The sequence below is a fragment of the Scyliorhinus torazame genome, chromosome 1 (genome assembly GCF_047496885.1).
Source record: "Scyliorhinus torazame isolate Kashiwa2021f chromosome 1, sScyTor2.1, whole genome shotgun sequence".
NCBI classification, from domain to species: Eukaryota; Metazoa; Chordata; class Chondrichthyes; order Carcharhiniformes; family Scyliorhinidae; genus Scyliorhinus; species Scyliorhinus torazame.
The window spans coordinates 51,953,447-51,967,966 of record NC_092707.1 but is presented as its reverse complement, the minus strand read 5'-3'; the positions used below and the strand labels follow the sequence as shown (position 1 = coordinate 51,967,966).

At 53.3% G+C, this 14,520-nt stretch overlaps 1 protein-coding gene across 2 annotated transcripts in view; it reads left to right on the top strand.

Annotated features, from left to right (window-relative positions):
- The window catches only part of rasal1a (RAS protein activator like 1a (GAP1 like)), a 386,120-nt gene that overhangs the window by 127,969 nt on the left and 243,631 nt on the right, over positions 1-14,520 (top strand). The window lies entirely within an intron of this gene.

The following is a 14,520-nucleotide window of genomic DNA, read 5'->3' as shown; positions in this document are numbered from 1 at the left end:
TGTGAGGGGTGATAGAACGTCGGCCTCAGGTGAGTGTGCCCCCCCTCCCCTCGAGTCGCCCTCGCCACCCCACCGGGCAGACGACAGAACCGTGCGCTGCAGTGTCACGGCCGCATGCAGGGACGGTCCGGGTGGAGGGTGGTACTGTGGCCATGGGTCAGACATTGTCCAACTACATAGAGCCCAGAGCTCATCGCAGAGCGGGTTGTCATCATCCTCCATGGCCTGCAATAGACACGCTTCCACCGGCGACCGTGTGAGCCCATCCCGTTGTGCCGCAGGTGGATGTGCAATGGAGGGGTGGTGTGCATGCAGGTGGGGTGCAGGTGGTTGGTGTTGGGTGGGTGGGGTGGGGGTGGTAGGCTGGTGCCATAGTGTGCAGTCTGTGCCCATACTCGGCGATTCCCATGCCCCCCTAGTCCGTGAACCGGGCGGCTATCAGCCTGTCCCGTGCCCGCTAGCCCAGCTGGTACGGTGGGCAGCCTCCCGTCCATGTGCAGCCCCTCTGTCCTGACCATTGCCCCCATCCTCCTCATCTGGGGAGGTCTGTGCCTCGTCTAGCTGTTCCTCCCCTTCCCCCTCCTCTGCCTGCAGCACATCGCCCCTCTGCTGCGCTATGTTGTGCAGGACACTGCAGACCACAACGATCGGCCGACCCTATCTGACGGGTACTGGAGGGGAGTCCAAAGCACCTCTATCACACCCCTTGTCGCTGCATGGGCATCGTTGTAGCAGTTCTCCGCGTCAGTCTGTGGCCTCCGTATAGGCGTCATCAGCCACAACAGCAACGGGTAACCCCTGTCGCCCAGCAACCAGCCCCTCAGCCAGGGGGGGGCGTCCCTCGAACATGGTGGGGATGAAAGATTGTGCCAATACGGATGAGTCATGTACACTGCCCGGGTACCGGGCGCAGACGTGCAGGATCCTCGCAGACCACCTGCACGTCCATGGAATAAGTCCCCTTCCTATTCGTGAACACGGCCCTGTTATCTGCAGGTTGCCGCACGGCAACGTGCATCCCATCGATCGCCCCCTTGCCAATGGGCATCCTGGCTTCCGCAGCGAAGCCCGCTGCCCGGGCATCCTGGCTGGCCCGGTGCACAGGGAACTGGTTGTAGCGGTCCGCAATGGCATATAGGGCGTCTGTTACTGCCCGGATGCACCGATGCACCGATGTCTGCGAGATGCCGGACAGGTCCCCACTCGGCGCCTGGAATGACCCCGTGGCATAGAAGTTCAGGGCCACCATAACCTTGATGGCCACGGGGAGAGGGTGTCCTCCCCCAGTGCCACTCGGTGCCAGGTGTGCCATCAAGTGGCAGATGTGTGCCAGGGTTTCCTGGCTCATCCGGAGTCTCTTCCTGCATGCCCGGTCCGTGAGGTCCTGGTACAACGAGTGGGGCCGTTACACATGGACAACATCAGGCGTCTCCGTCCCCGTGGTACCACCACCTCCTCCTCCTCCTCCTCGCCCTGTCGTCAGGCAGCCTTCCAGCCTGGGCGGCTGCCACCTGCCTCCCTGCGGCACGCCCCTCTGCTGCAGCCTCTGCCGCCTCCCTGGCACGTTCCTGCTCCAGCTACCCCAGGGCAACATGTAGAAGTGCGGCTCCCGCCACGGCGGCCAACATCGCTGGGAGATGACCAAACATAATGGCCTGCAGGGGGTGGGGGCTTGCGGTGGGGGGGATAGACAACATGACATCATTGCCCATACCCCGCCCCCCCCCCCGCCCCCTGCAGCCTGGTGCCACGGGCTGCATGTTGCCAGCTGGCACATGACCAGGCTGACACGCCCCCCCCCTCCCCGGCACGCACCCTCTCCATCACCGGCCTCCCCGACACCCCCCCCCCCCCTGCTCCCCGGCACACACGCTCCCCAACCCCCCCCCCCCACACACACCCTTCTCCCTGGCACGCACCCACCCCAAACCGCCCACCTCTCCTCCCCGGCACGCACCCACTCCATCACTCGCCCTCCCTGCCCCCCCCCCCTCCTCCCCGGCACGCGCCCTACCCAACCCCCCCCTCCTCCCCGGCACGCACCCTCCCCAACCCCCCCCCCCTTCCCCAGCACGCACCCTCGCCATCCCCCCACCCCTCTCCTCCCCGGCACCCTACCCAGCATGCACCCTCCCCAAGACTCCACTCTCCTCCCCGGCATGCACCCTCCCCAACACCCCCCCCTCCCCGGCACGCACCCTCTCTATCACTCGGTTTCCCCGGCCTCCCCCCTCGCCTCCCTGCCACGCTCCCACCCCGGTCCCCCCCCCCTCTCCTACCCAGCACGCACCCTCCCCAAAACCCCCCTGTCCTCCCTGGCACGCAACCTCCCCCAAACCCCCCTCTCCTCCCCGGCACACACCCTTCCCAACACCCCGCCCCTCCTCCCCGGCACACACCCTCCCCAACACCCACCCCCCTCTTCCCGGGCACGCATCGTCCCTAACCGCCCCCCCATCTCCTCCCCGGCACGCACCCTCCTCAACACCCCCCTCCTCCCCGGCACGCACCCGCCCCAACACCCCCCCCCCCCCCCCCCTCTGAGTGACTCCATCACTCGCCATCACTCGGGACACTACCATGAGCAGCCGTGTCCTGGGGCTCACGTGAATGATGAATGACCTTCAGTAAGTGCATCCATCTCCCTTTGTGCTTGTTATGATTCCGGACGCATTTCCCAATTGATTCCCATTGACCCGTTGGCCAGCTTTGCTCGGGATCCTTGATGCCACATTCAGCCAAATGCCCCTTGATGTTAAAGACCGTCACTCTCATCTCACTCCTGACATTCAGTTATTTTGCGTCTTGGTTGTCCACTGTTAGCACAATAGAAAATACAGACAAGCCTCGTAAGTGAAGTGAGTGGTGAGCCCTCTTTGATGCACCTGAAAAATGGCCAATTTCTAACACTGTATGCAGAGCCTATGGCACCAGGGGACACTGGAAGCACCAGTGCAGAATGCAAAAGCCAACACAAGTGGTGTAACATCACAAGAAGCCACAACCAGAGGCTAGACAGGTAGAGCATTATAACAAACCAAGAGTACATAGCAAACACCATCAAGACAAGATCCATGAAATGATTGGACAAGATACATGGTCAGGTGATAAGAATGGCCAGCACATGAAACACAAAGTAAACTGACATTCCGTATGGTGAACACCAAAGAATGTATTGGCACATTGCTATCATCAGAAGCCTTTGCCATCTTCCAGAATATATGCCCACAGATGAAGGGTCAGCATAAACAAAACTGGATATTGGGGCACAGGCGAGTTCCCTTCCGAATCACCTGGCAGGCTGTCAACTGGTTCGTCCGCCCACAGTCAGCTGGTGGAGGTGAGACGGTCCCAATGCCATCTTTAAACACCAGTCCGGCACAATCGTATCACTCCCTCTAGTCCACCTGTCGTCACCAGACTGTGCAGGATGTCAGCAACCTAGAGGGGAAAGGCTAAAAGCTTCAAAAGCTTCAATTCACCCCCCCCCCCCCCCATCCCCCCAACACTAAGGAATTTCTATCTGGCAGACGAGTCCTGACAGACCTTCCCAGCCACCAATCATTGAAGCGCTCAGAAGTGCGTGATATGGCACTGAGAACAGGGGAAGATGGAAAATGCCCATGATTGGCAGGCAGGTAATGAAGTACCCAACCTGAGCACCGGATAGAAAGTTTGCGTACACCTAATTGATGGTACCTGGAATCCAGCAGAAATCGTCAGCATTTTCCCAGAATCAAAATCATACCAAGTACAAGTACCAATTGATATGACAGATCAGAATAATACCTCAATCTGAAACACCGAGCAACTCTATTGCAACTAGAACACAGTCTAGGCACAACACAAACAGCCCTAATCAGCATTCTGAAACTGTACAGCAGCCTCCAGCAAAGATCATGAAGCTGAATGGATAAACAAACCGTCGATACACTTCAGAATAAACAAACCATCGATATATTTCTAAATTTATTCCACCATGTTGAAATACATTCAGATACCTTTGTTGTCATGTAAATAGTTTGATTCTCCTAAAGTTACACGTTTAGTGGGAAAAAAAGAGATCTTGTGAAATGCTGTGCATGCACCTTTAAGGACACCCATCTTAACTTGCTGTCAATTATTACAACCTCGACAGGATATAGCATAGTAGTTCCATGACTTTTGTAATCAGTCTCTCAGCAGCAGGACTTGGAGTAAGACAATAGTCTCCAGTTATGGCTTTCCATACATTGGGCGGGATTCTCCGACCCCCCGCCAGGTCGGAGAATCCCCGGGGGGCGGCGTGAATCCCGCCCCGCCGCTCCGATTCCGGCTGCCATATTCTCCGGCGCCGGTTTTCAGGCGGGGATCACGCCACACCGGTCGGGGGCCGTTGGCAGCGGCCTTCCCGGCAATTCTCCGGTTCCCGGTGGGCCGAGCGGCCGTCGGTTCCTGGCCAGTCCCGCTGGCGTGAAATGGACATGGTCCATCACAGCGGGACCTGGCTTGTAGGCCGGCCACTGAAGTCCTCAGGGGGGGGCGCGGGGCAATTCAGCCCCGGGGGGGCCCCCATGGTGGCCTGGCCCGCAATCGGGGCCCATCGATCTGCAGGCGGGCCTGTACCATGGGGGCACTCCTTCCTTCCACGTCGGCCTCTGTAGGGCTCCGCCATGGCCGGCGCGGAGAAAACCCCCCCTGTGCATGTGCAGGAAACATGCCGGCCAGTCTGTGCATGCGCGGAATGACACCGGCGGTTTTGCACATGCGCCAACACCGGCGCCGGCCTAGCCCCCGGAAGGATTCCGCAACTTCCGGTTGGCCCGACGCGGTCGTGGTTCATGCCGTTCTTGGCGCCGGGCCATCGCGCCGATTGCAGGAGAATCCTGCCCATTGTCTTATCTTCAAATAACAAACTTATATTTCACACTTCAGAATTTGTGTATGGTTGGTACATTTATATTGGAGAGAAGAACATAGCAAATGTTGGGTGAGATTTGATGACCTCATCTCACCCTACTTGGGGACGTGATGAGGCGATTTAACGAGGTCTTGTGAGATATCGCGAACTAGAACTCGCCCTTACTGGGCGAGATCCAGACAAACATTTAAATTGTTACTCAACTCATTTAAATACATCTGCGCCATAGTCTCCTGGGCCCCAGGAACAAAGGCCTCGCCTGGGCACCGTTTAGCACTGGTTTCCACAAACGTGGACCAGGTGTAACGGCATCTGGGGGTGACCTTCCAGGCCATTGTAGACTCCCGGGTGGTCAGGAACTGGGCATGGTGGTAATTTGGCATTCCCACTGGCACCTGGGCACCTTGGCACTGCCATCCAGACACCCTAGCAGTGCCACCCTGGAACTATCAGGGTGCCCGGCTGGCATTGACAGGCTGGCAGGTGCACTGCCATGGTGTCAGGCTGGCAATGACATGGTGTCTGGATGCCAGGTTGCCCGTGCCAAGAATCGGGCCTGGGAGTGTCTTGCCCTTAAGAGGTAGGTGAGGGGAGGGGCACGAGGTCCCCCTAAGAGGTAAGTTGGGTGCACGGGGGGATGGGGTCTGGAGGCCGTACTGGGGTGGCTAATGAGGGCCAAAACATTGGGTGCACCCGGTCCGCGAATCCTCTTCCTGCACTGGCGGCTGAGCTCGTCAGTGCAGGAAACTATGTAAGTGCGGCCTACGTAGGGCGCCCCTCGCCATGGCCAAAACAAATGGCAGCCCGTTAAATAGTGGTGACGTTCCCGGCACTACAGACGCTAAGAAACACCCCGCTGAAGGCACCCAAAACGGGACTCTGTTTTTGTCCCATTGAATCCTGCCTCTTGTATCTGTACAGGAACAGCTGGGCTCGAGGTACTGCTAGTTCCGGAACTCAAATTTTCATTGCTACAGTTGGGATGCTGTTGGTTTCCATAGCTTTCACTATATCCAGTGCATTCAGCTGTTTCTGAGATGGTGGAGCGAAAATATTGTGCTGAAGGCTGGCTTTTGTGATTCTGGGACCTAAGGAGGATGTAAAGGTGGATCACCCATTTTGCACTTCTCACTCAAGTTGGTTTGCAAACTCTTTTGCCTTGTCCTTTGCACTCGTGACTGGGTTACACCATCAAGGAGGATTGATATATCCATAAAACGTCCTTATTCCTTTAGCTGTTTAATTACCCACCATCATTCATGACAGGATGTGGCAGGAATACAAAGCTTTGATCTGATCTGTTAAAAGACAGAATTACAGAATCATTATGATACAGAAGGAAGCCATTTAGCCCACTGTGTCTGCAGCACCTCCAAACGAGCATCATGATTTAATACCATTCCCCCCATACCCCTGCACATTGTTTCTATTCAAATAATCATCTGATGTCCTCTGAATGCCTCCATTGAATCTGCCTCCACTAAAAGTGCATTCCAGACTTGAACCACTCGTTGTGTGAATACATTTTTTCTTACACCACATTTGCTTCTTTTGCAAATCACTTTAAATCTGTGCCCTCTCGTTCTTGATCCTTTCACGAGCGGGAACAGTTTCTCCCTGTCTACTCTGTCCAGCCCCCTCATGATTTTGAACATCACTGTCAAATTTCCTCACAGCTTGCTTCTCTCCAAGGAGAACAGTCTGAACCACTCAAAGCTATCCTCGTAACTGAAATTTGCCAATCATGGGATCATCGTTATTAAAAAAATTCCAATTAAGGGGGAATTTAGCATGGCCAATCCACCTACCCTGCACATCTTTGTGTTGTGGGGTGAGCCCCACGCAGACACGGGGAGAATGTGCAAACTCCACATGGACAGTGACCCAGGATCGGGATCGAACTCAGGTCCTCGATGCCGTGAGGCAGCAGTGCTAACCTCCGTGCCGCCCCTTCCTGGAACCATTCTTGTAACCCTTGTCTGCATTCTCTCCAATGTATTCACATCCTTCAGGGCCGGGATTCTCCGAGGCCACACCGACTCGGAGATAACGCCGAGACGGCCCGCGACGGCAGTCGATGTGGCGGCGGTTCATCGGCCCCCGTGGCGAATCTCCGCGGTCGACCCGCCGGGTTCCCGCCGGCGTGGCCTAACATGGTTCCACCCGGCCGGAGCTCGGACCTGCGGCTGCAGTGGCCGTCCTTGTGGGGGGCGGTGGGATCAGACTCCGGGGGGAGGTCCTCCACGACGGCCAGGCCCACAGTCGGGGGCCACCGATCGGCAGGTGTGCACGATCGGGGGGGTCCTTCCTTATTCCGCTCCAGCCTGCTGTGTGGCTCCGCCATGTTGCGCTGGCCAGGCAGGGACGCGGCTGCCATGCGCATGCGCGTACCGGCGGCAGGCAGTGCAGGGCCGTGTATTGGTGCCGGTGCTGTGTGCAGCACTCCGGCACCATGCTGTCCCTCTGTGGGCCATGGAATCACTGGGCCAGGAGGCCCGTTGACACCGTCGTGAAACACTCCGGTGTTTACGCCAGCGTCAACACTTTGCCGCAATTTTAGAGAATCCCGGCCTGTGGCCTGGCCGTCATGGAGGCCCACCCCCCCCCCCCCCCACACCCCCCCCCCGGAGTCTGTTCCCCCTGCCCTCCCACCAGGACGGCCACCGTGGGCCACGGGTCCGAGTTCCCACCAGGTGGAACCACGCCGACGGGAACTCGGCCGGTCGACCGCGGGAATCACTGCGGGGGCCTCTTTCATCGGCCCCCGACCGGCGCCGTGTTGACCGGCTGGCGGCGATTCTCCAGTCGCCGGAGAATTGCGTCCCGGCGTCGCGGGCCATCTCGGCGCCATCTCTGATTCTCCAAACCGGCCAGGTTAGCATTTCATTTTTAGGAAAGCGCAGTGCTCTACCTGACACGTGCGTCTACCCTCCTCATTGAACCAGAGTCGGTGGCCTATCATGATGGTAATAGTAGAATGAAGAATATGCTGGACTATGAATTTACAGGTTATGATTGAATACAATTCTGCTGTTGCTGATGGCCCACAGTGCCCCATCGTTGCCCAGTTTTCAGCTATTAGATCTGTTTAGCATGGTGATGGTGCCACACAGTAGGATAGACAGAATCCTCAGGGTGACGACAGAACGTCACCTCCACAAGGACTGTGTGGGTAGTTACTCCCACCAGCACTGTAATGGTCAGATGCCTCTGTGACAGGCAGATTGGTGAGAACAAAGTCTGGTACGTTTTTACCCTGTGCGGTTCTCACGCTTTCTGCCACAGGCCCAATATGGTTATTATGTCCATCAGAACTCAGCCAGCCTGGTGAGTAGTGGCGTTACCGATGAATATTGAAGTCACCCAGCGTACAGGCAGTGCTTCTTCCAAATGGTGTTCAACATGGAGGAGTACTGATTCATCAGCTGTGGAGGGAGGTGTCAGGGAGCTGGCAGGTGGTAATCAGCCAGAGGTGTCCTTGCCCATGTTGGACCCAATGTCAGGAGACTTCAATATTGAGGGTTCTCACGGCCACTCCTTCCCGACTGTATGCCGCCATTTCTGGTGATTCCATCCTGACGGTCGACAGAACATACCCAGGAATGACGACGGAGGCGCCTGGGGCATTGGCTGAGAGGCAAGAGCCTGTGAAATGAATATGCCAGACCGCTGCCTGATTAGTCTGTGTGACAGCTCTCCCAATTTTACTGCAATTTCTCAGGTGATAAGACAATAAGGGTTTTGCAGGGGCAGGATGTGCCCTTCCAGAATCGAGTGTCAATCTTGATGCTGGGTGGGCCATCTGTTTTTATTCTTATTATAATTTCTTGTAATGGCTCTGATACAACTGAGTGATTTACAATTTAAGAGAGCAGTCATGTGTCACCCCCACTGCTGTGGGCCTGCCCACATATCGGCAATATGGGGTAAGGATGGCAGATTTCCTTCCCTACCGGGCATTAGTGAGCCGGATGGAATTTTACAGCAATCCAGCAGTTTTATGGTCGCCGTTACGGACGTTAAGTTTTAATTGCAGTTTTATTGAATTAGCTGGATTTAAATTTGCCATCTGCCATGGACAAAGAGATGCAGATTTTTTTTTTAAACTAAGAAGGGACAATTTGCGTGTAATTTTGTTTCAGCAGAATGAGTTTAAAAGAGACTGACACAGGCTGGTTTCCATATGGACTGGCATTAGTCCAGTTCAATAACTTTTCACAACACCTGAGGGACTTACAACTGAGCTGCCTCTATATCTGACTGTCTATACGATATTGTGTTGACAGTACAGTGATCTCAACATTGTAATATATTCTCTAATTATTGATTGAGGGATCGCTTAATGCAAAAGCTTCTTCGGACCAGCGCCAGGGTTCCCAGCCAAATATTGGGCCCCTGGTAAAACTCACCATCGTTCGTAAAAGCTGCATCCAGCTGCTGGATGGGTTTCATTTAAGCATAGTACATTGTGATGTGATTTGTGTCTGTTCCTGGAGGCAGACAGATGTCATGGGCTGGATTCTCCGATCCTGCGGCTATATCCGTAGGATCCGTTACGGCCAGACGGTCGGCGTCACCCCCGCACCGACCCTCCGTCCAGTGCGGGGCTAGCAGCCACGGAGCGTAAAGCCCCCGGCTTTACCTGCGGATAGGGCCACAGAATGGCCGGGTCCGTGGACGCACATGCACATGGCAGCGGCCTGCGGCGGCTGTGCCATGCTTGGTGCCGGCTGCGCATGGACCCGGCCTGCCAAAAGCTGCCAGCCTGTAAACCCCTTCGCCATCTCCGGACCACCCCCAAAGTCCCCCAGCCCCCGCCAAAGCCCCCCCCCCCCCCCCCCCCCCCCCCGCCAGCGGAATAGGTCCCCCCCCCCACCCTCCGACTGTGGCAGCGCTGGACACAATCTGCAGTCACCACGCGAGGTCCCCGAACATTGTGTGGACATGCGGCCCATACCATCGGGGACACGGTCCATCGGGGGCGGAGCGTCGGGGAAGGGCCTCAGGTGACGTCCTGAGGCCGTCCATACGGCGTGCGGCATCCTCCCCAAGTACGGCGCTTTTGAGGGCGCGGAGCATCGCAAAAACGACGCCGCCACTGATTCCAGCGTAAATATGGATTCTCCGGCCAATCGCCGAACTCGATTTCGGCTTCGGCAATCGGAGAATCCCGCCCAATGTTTTTTGCTTTTTAGCCTGTCTGGAAATGAAGGGCGGGATTCTCTGGTCTCCTGGTCACAGGTTTCTCGGGAGCATGCCGTTCGCTGGTGGCAGGATTCTCTCTTCCTGCCACTTGTCAATGGGATTCGCGTTGCCAGAGGGAAAAGGGAATTCCAACGTCTGGATGTGCTTCAACAAAACTTTGGACACAGATAGGATATAACCCATTTGGCAAAGCTGAGCATCCGGATCCAGATCTGGAATTTTCTATATGATCCAATAACTCTGAGAGATAGGGTGAATTGGCTTTATTTTTAGAATGTTGTTGGTTCTTTGATTTAGAATTTTGTTGATTGTTTTACAACGCCGTGGATAGCCTTGGCTGCAAGGGAGGAATTTGTCACAGCTGTCAAAATGTGAGCAGAATTTTCAGAACAGGTTGTTGGATGTGGATTGGCCTGAAGCCTCTTAATTGAGATGGAAACTCTTAATAAAAAATTTTTTTTTTTCAATTTTATAGTCGCAGAGCATCAACCAGGCATGGAAAAGCGTCAAAGAAGAACTGCATAATTGTAATTATGTTGAGTTAGCACAGCAATAGCAGATGTAGGCACTCTACTGAGTACCTTCTTCATTTGTTATCAATGCACTGATTTCTTTATGCCTTACCGCATTTTTGAGTTTTAATTGTTCAGGGTTAGGGTTTGGGTGAGTTGATATAGACGCTCGACCATGATCGTATTGAATGTTGAATGAGGTTCGAAGGGCAAATGTGGCCTTCTCTCATGTTCCTTTTCCATATTTTATGTTAATAAATACATTGGGTGGAGATAGGTGTTAGGTTTTATGAAGGATGCAACAGACCCTCCAATCTTCTTGGCATCCTGGGCCGTACAAATTCTTACTCCCACTCCACTCTTGCCCAGGTTTACTTGGCTGCCACTTTTTGGTGTGATGCCTTTGTGACACTAACCATTGGCAAAACCCCTTTCTGGCATGGACACTCTTTCCAATCTGCAATGTGACTTGCTCACTGAGAACTGGATAAAGTTGACTTCAGAAACTGTGGGGGGGGGGGGGGGGTGGGGCGGCGCAGAATTTTACTTTCCCCCATTGGCAGGCATGTAGGCAGGGAGGGCCGTATAATTCTTCAATTAACCATCTTCAGATAACCATCAGGCTCCCGCCCGCCCTGACCTCTCCCTAATTTTACAATGGGATGAGCGAAGCCTAGGCTGGACCACTCATCGCACCGTTGCCCCAAGTGAGACACTTAAGTAGCTGAATAGCTGAATAATGACCATTGAAGAGCTATTGCCCACCCTGCCTCAACTTTCAAGCTTTAGGGTCAGGGGGGGGGATGCCTAGAAACTCATCCTGCTCAACCTAGGGCGGGAAAGGTATAGGGTCGCCTCCATCAAAGGCCTCCATTCAACTTTGGGCACCCTCTCCATAAGATCTGGCACCTTCAGGTTCTCCTTCTCCAGCCTAGTCACGCCACCAGCACCTACTCCCTCCATCTAGCCACATCCCAAGACTGACCTCCGTTTCCTGCCCTCAGGCTTCAAACGTTTACTGGACTTCTGGGACATAGGGCGGAATTCTCCTACCTGGGACTAAGGGCGTGATCCAATGGCCATTCTGCGCCCGAAAAGCAGCTTGCCGTGGGAAAATGTGGCCGCTAAAAGTCGGAAGACCCCACTCCCTGGATCTATCTGGCTCGCAACGCCTCACGAGATCCAAAGCGATCTCGTGAGACGTTTCGATGTAAATCCCGCACATTGTGGGCGGGATCACTGTTTGGCAAATCTGCATATGTGAGTGAGACAGCTAGTCTCACTCTAATGTATAGATTCCCAAGGTGACTGAGGCTTTGGGATTTATCCCCTTAGTCTCGGAGACCTTGGGTGAACGCCGCTCAGCACTGGTCCCCACAAACGAGGACCAGAAGGAACGCCACTCGTGGTGGTCACCCAGGGGATCGTAGGCCCCCAACTGCATGCCCTTTGGGCTGGGTGCCAACCTGGCACTGCCAAGGTGGCATTGCTAGCTGGCATGGGCACAGCCAGGGTGCCAGGTTGGCACTGTCAAGGTGTCAAGCTAATATTTTGTGCACGTGTGAGATTGGGCCGGGGTTGGTCTGCGTGGGTGTTGGGGGTTTGGGGACCCTCCCATAGTGCGTTCGGGCTGGGGAGGTGTCAGGAATCATCTCAAGTGCCGGGGAGCACATGGCTAAACACGCTCGCTATGGGACTTTGTTCCCATTTAGTTGAATCAATCTATAAGTCCCACGGCGGGAGTTGGGAGGGGTGGGGTGGAATGGGGATGGGACTGGCACAAAAATAGTTTTTTACAGGGATAGGACTGGTGTAAAAATAACTTTTGGAGCCCCGCTGAATTCTGCTCCCCTCAGCCCACCATTGAATCCACCAGTGAGGCCACGGGAGAATTACGCCTTAGATTCTGGAGACAGCTTGCAGTTCCAGGCCTATCCATTGCAGCCTCTGGTGCTGCTGAGACTACACAGCTGTCAGGCAATCGGATTGGCCAGAAGGTCTCAAAGGCGGGATTTTTAATGCTGGGCGTTAAATCACAGCCATTATCGGTAGGGCAGCGTTTACCACCAACTCTCCGGTGGATGGGTAGCGAAGCCCTGCCGTCCTAAAAAACCCAGCCCGGACTTTGAAACTTATGTACAGCCAGTCAGGATCATTTTTGAACATTGTCGCTCCCAAACAATGGCTGGCATCAGAAAAATCAGGTAAATTAAACAGCTTAAACCTTTAAAGTAAACATAAACTTCAAAATGAATCAAAAAGCGTACAAATCAAACAGGTGTTATGGGCCAGGGTTTAGAGAACCCCAAAGTGTATCATGGAATTCACCTGACCCACAACTTTTGATAGATTGTGGTTATGGGGAGCACAAGGGCCCACTTTACATGTGTGGTACAGCAGAAATGGAAAAGTATTTTTTAAAGCAAAACAATGTTTATTCTATGAACTCAAGTTAACATTTTTAAAACAAACAGTGAACATCTTAGCAACTATTAATTCAAATACAACCCCCAAAGAGTACAACACTAAGTAATGCTTACACTGTCCTTTTAACATCCAGAAGACTTACAAAAAACATAACCTTTAGCAGAAGCACATCAGGTTAAAGTCATTGCTGAAAACATTTATAATTCTGAATTCACCAAATGATCAAGAGATAGTTTTTTCATGGCAGAGAGATCAACAATACACCTGCTCTGTCTGGCTTCAGCTCCAACACTGAAAACAAAACTAAAACACACCCTGCAGCAAACAGCCTAAAACGAAAGTAAAAAGCTGACAGACAGCCCAGCTCCACCCACACTCTGTCATCACTGATAAACACCCATTTCTTAAAGGTACATTTCTTAAGCACCCATTTCTTAAAGGTACTCTCACATGACACAGGGATGAGGAATAAAAGATGGCAGTATAATTGTCGTTGTGGGGACAAGGCTGGAAAATAGTGCCGGACGAATTAGGTATCATGGGCAGAGGGGTGGAAGACAAAGACAGATCATAGATCATAGAATTTACAGTGCAGAAGGAGGCCATTTGGCCCCTCGAGTCTGCACCGGCCCTTACAAAGAGCACAGACCAGTGAAGTTAATAAACAGAAAAAGGGTCAATAAAATGGGAAACAACAGTGGTGGATAAATCGCTTCTTGGCCTTTTGGCTAAGAAAAAAACATACGATCAGGCGTGAATCCGGGTGCAATGCCTTGTCAGGAGATTGATTTGGAACTTGCCCCATGCTCTCTGCACATTGACTTTGTAACTATGAGAAAGGAACCGTGTGGAGTTTGCACCTTCTCCCCACATCTGCGTGGGTTTCACCCCACAACCCAAAGATGTGCTCGTTAGGTGGATTGGCCATGCTAAATTGCCCCTTAATTGGAAAAGAAAAATAATTGGCTCCTCTAAATTTATTTGAAAAAAACTATGAGCAAGGAAGGTTTTAGAAGGTTAATAAACAGAAAAAGGGCCAATAAAGTTGGAAAGCGCAGTGATGGATAAAATGGGGGTGGAATGTGGTTGAGCGCATGCGAGAACTGGAGAGAAGTGCATAATATAGACACAAAGAAAGAATGATAGAGTAAACTGAGGAAATGATGGGGATATATTAGAGTAGGTGAGCCTTCAGGGAAGTTTGAGAAGCAAAACACCATTTTTATGTTTATTTGAGAGATTCGGAGATGGTCAGTGCGAAATATGTGTTGATTAGATGGATGGACGTTTATTGGATGGTGAGAAAGTCACTTTGTTCCTGTAGCTTACAATTTTAGTGCCAGTCCCCAGAAGATATAATGAAATGACCTTGCATTGCCGGGTGTGCCTATGCCATTTCGGAATCTAGCCCCGAGGTTGACGCTGGGCGATCCATCTGTTTTTATTATTATAATTTCTTGTAGCAGTTTTGATATA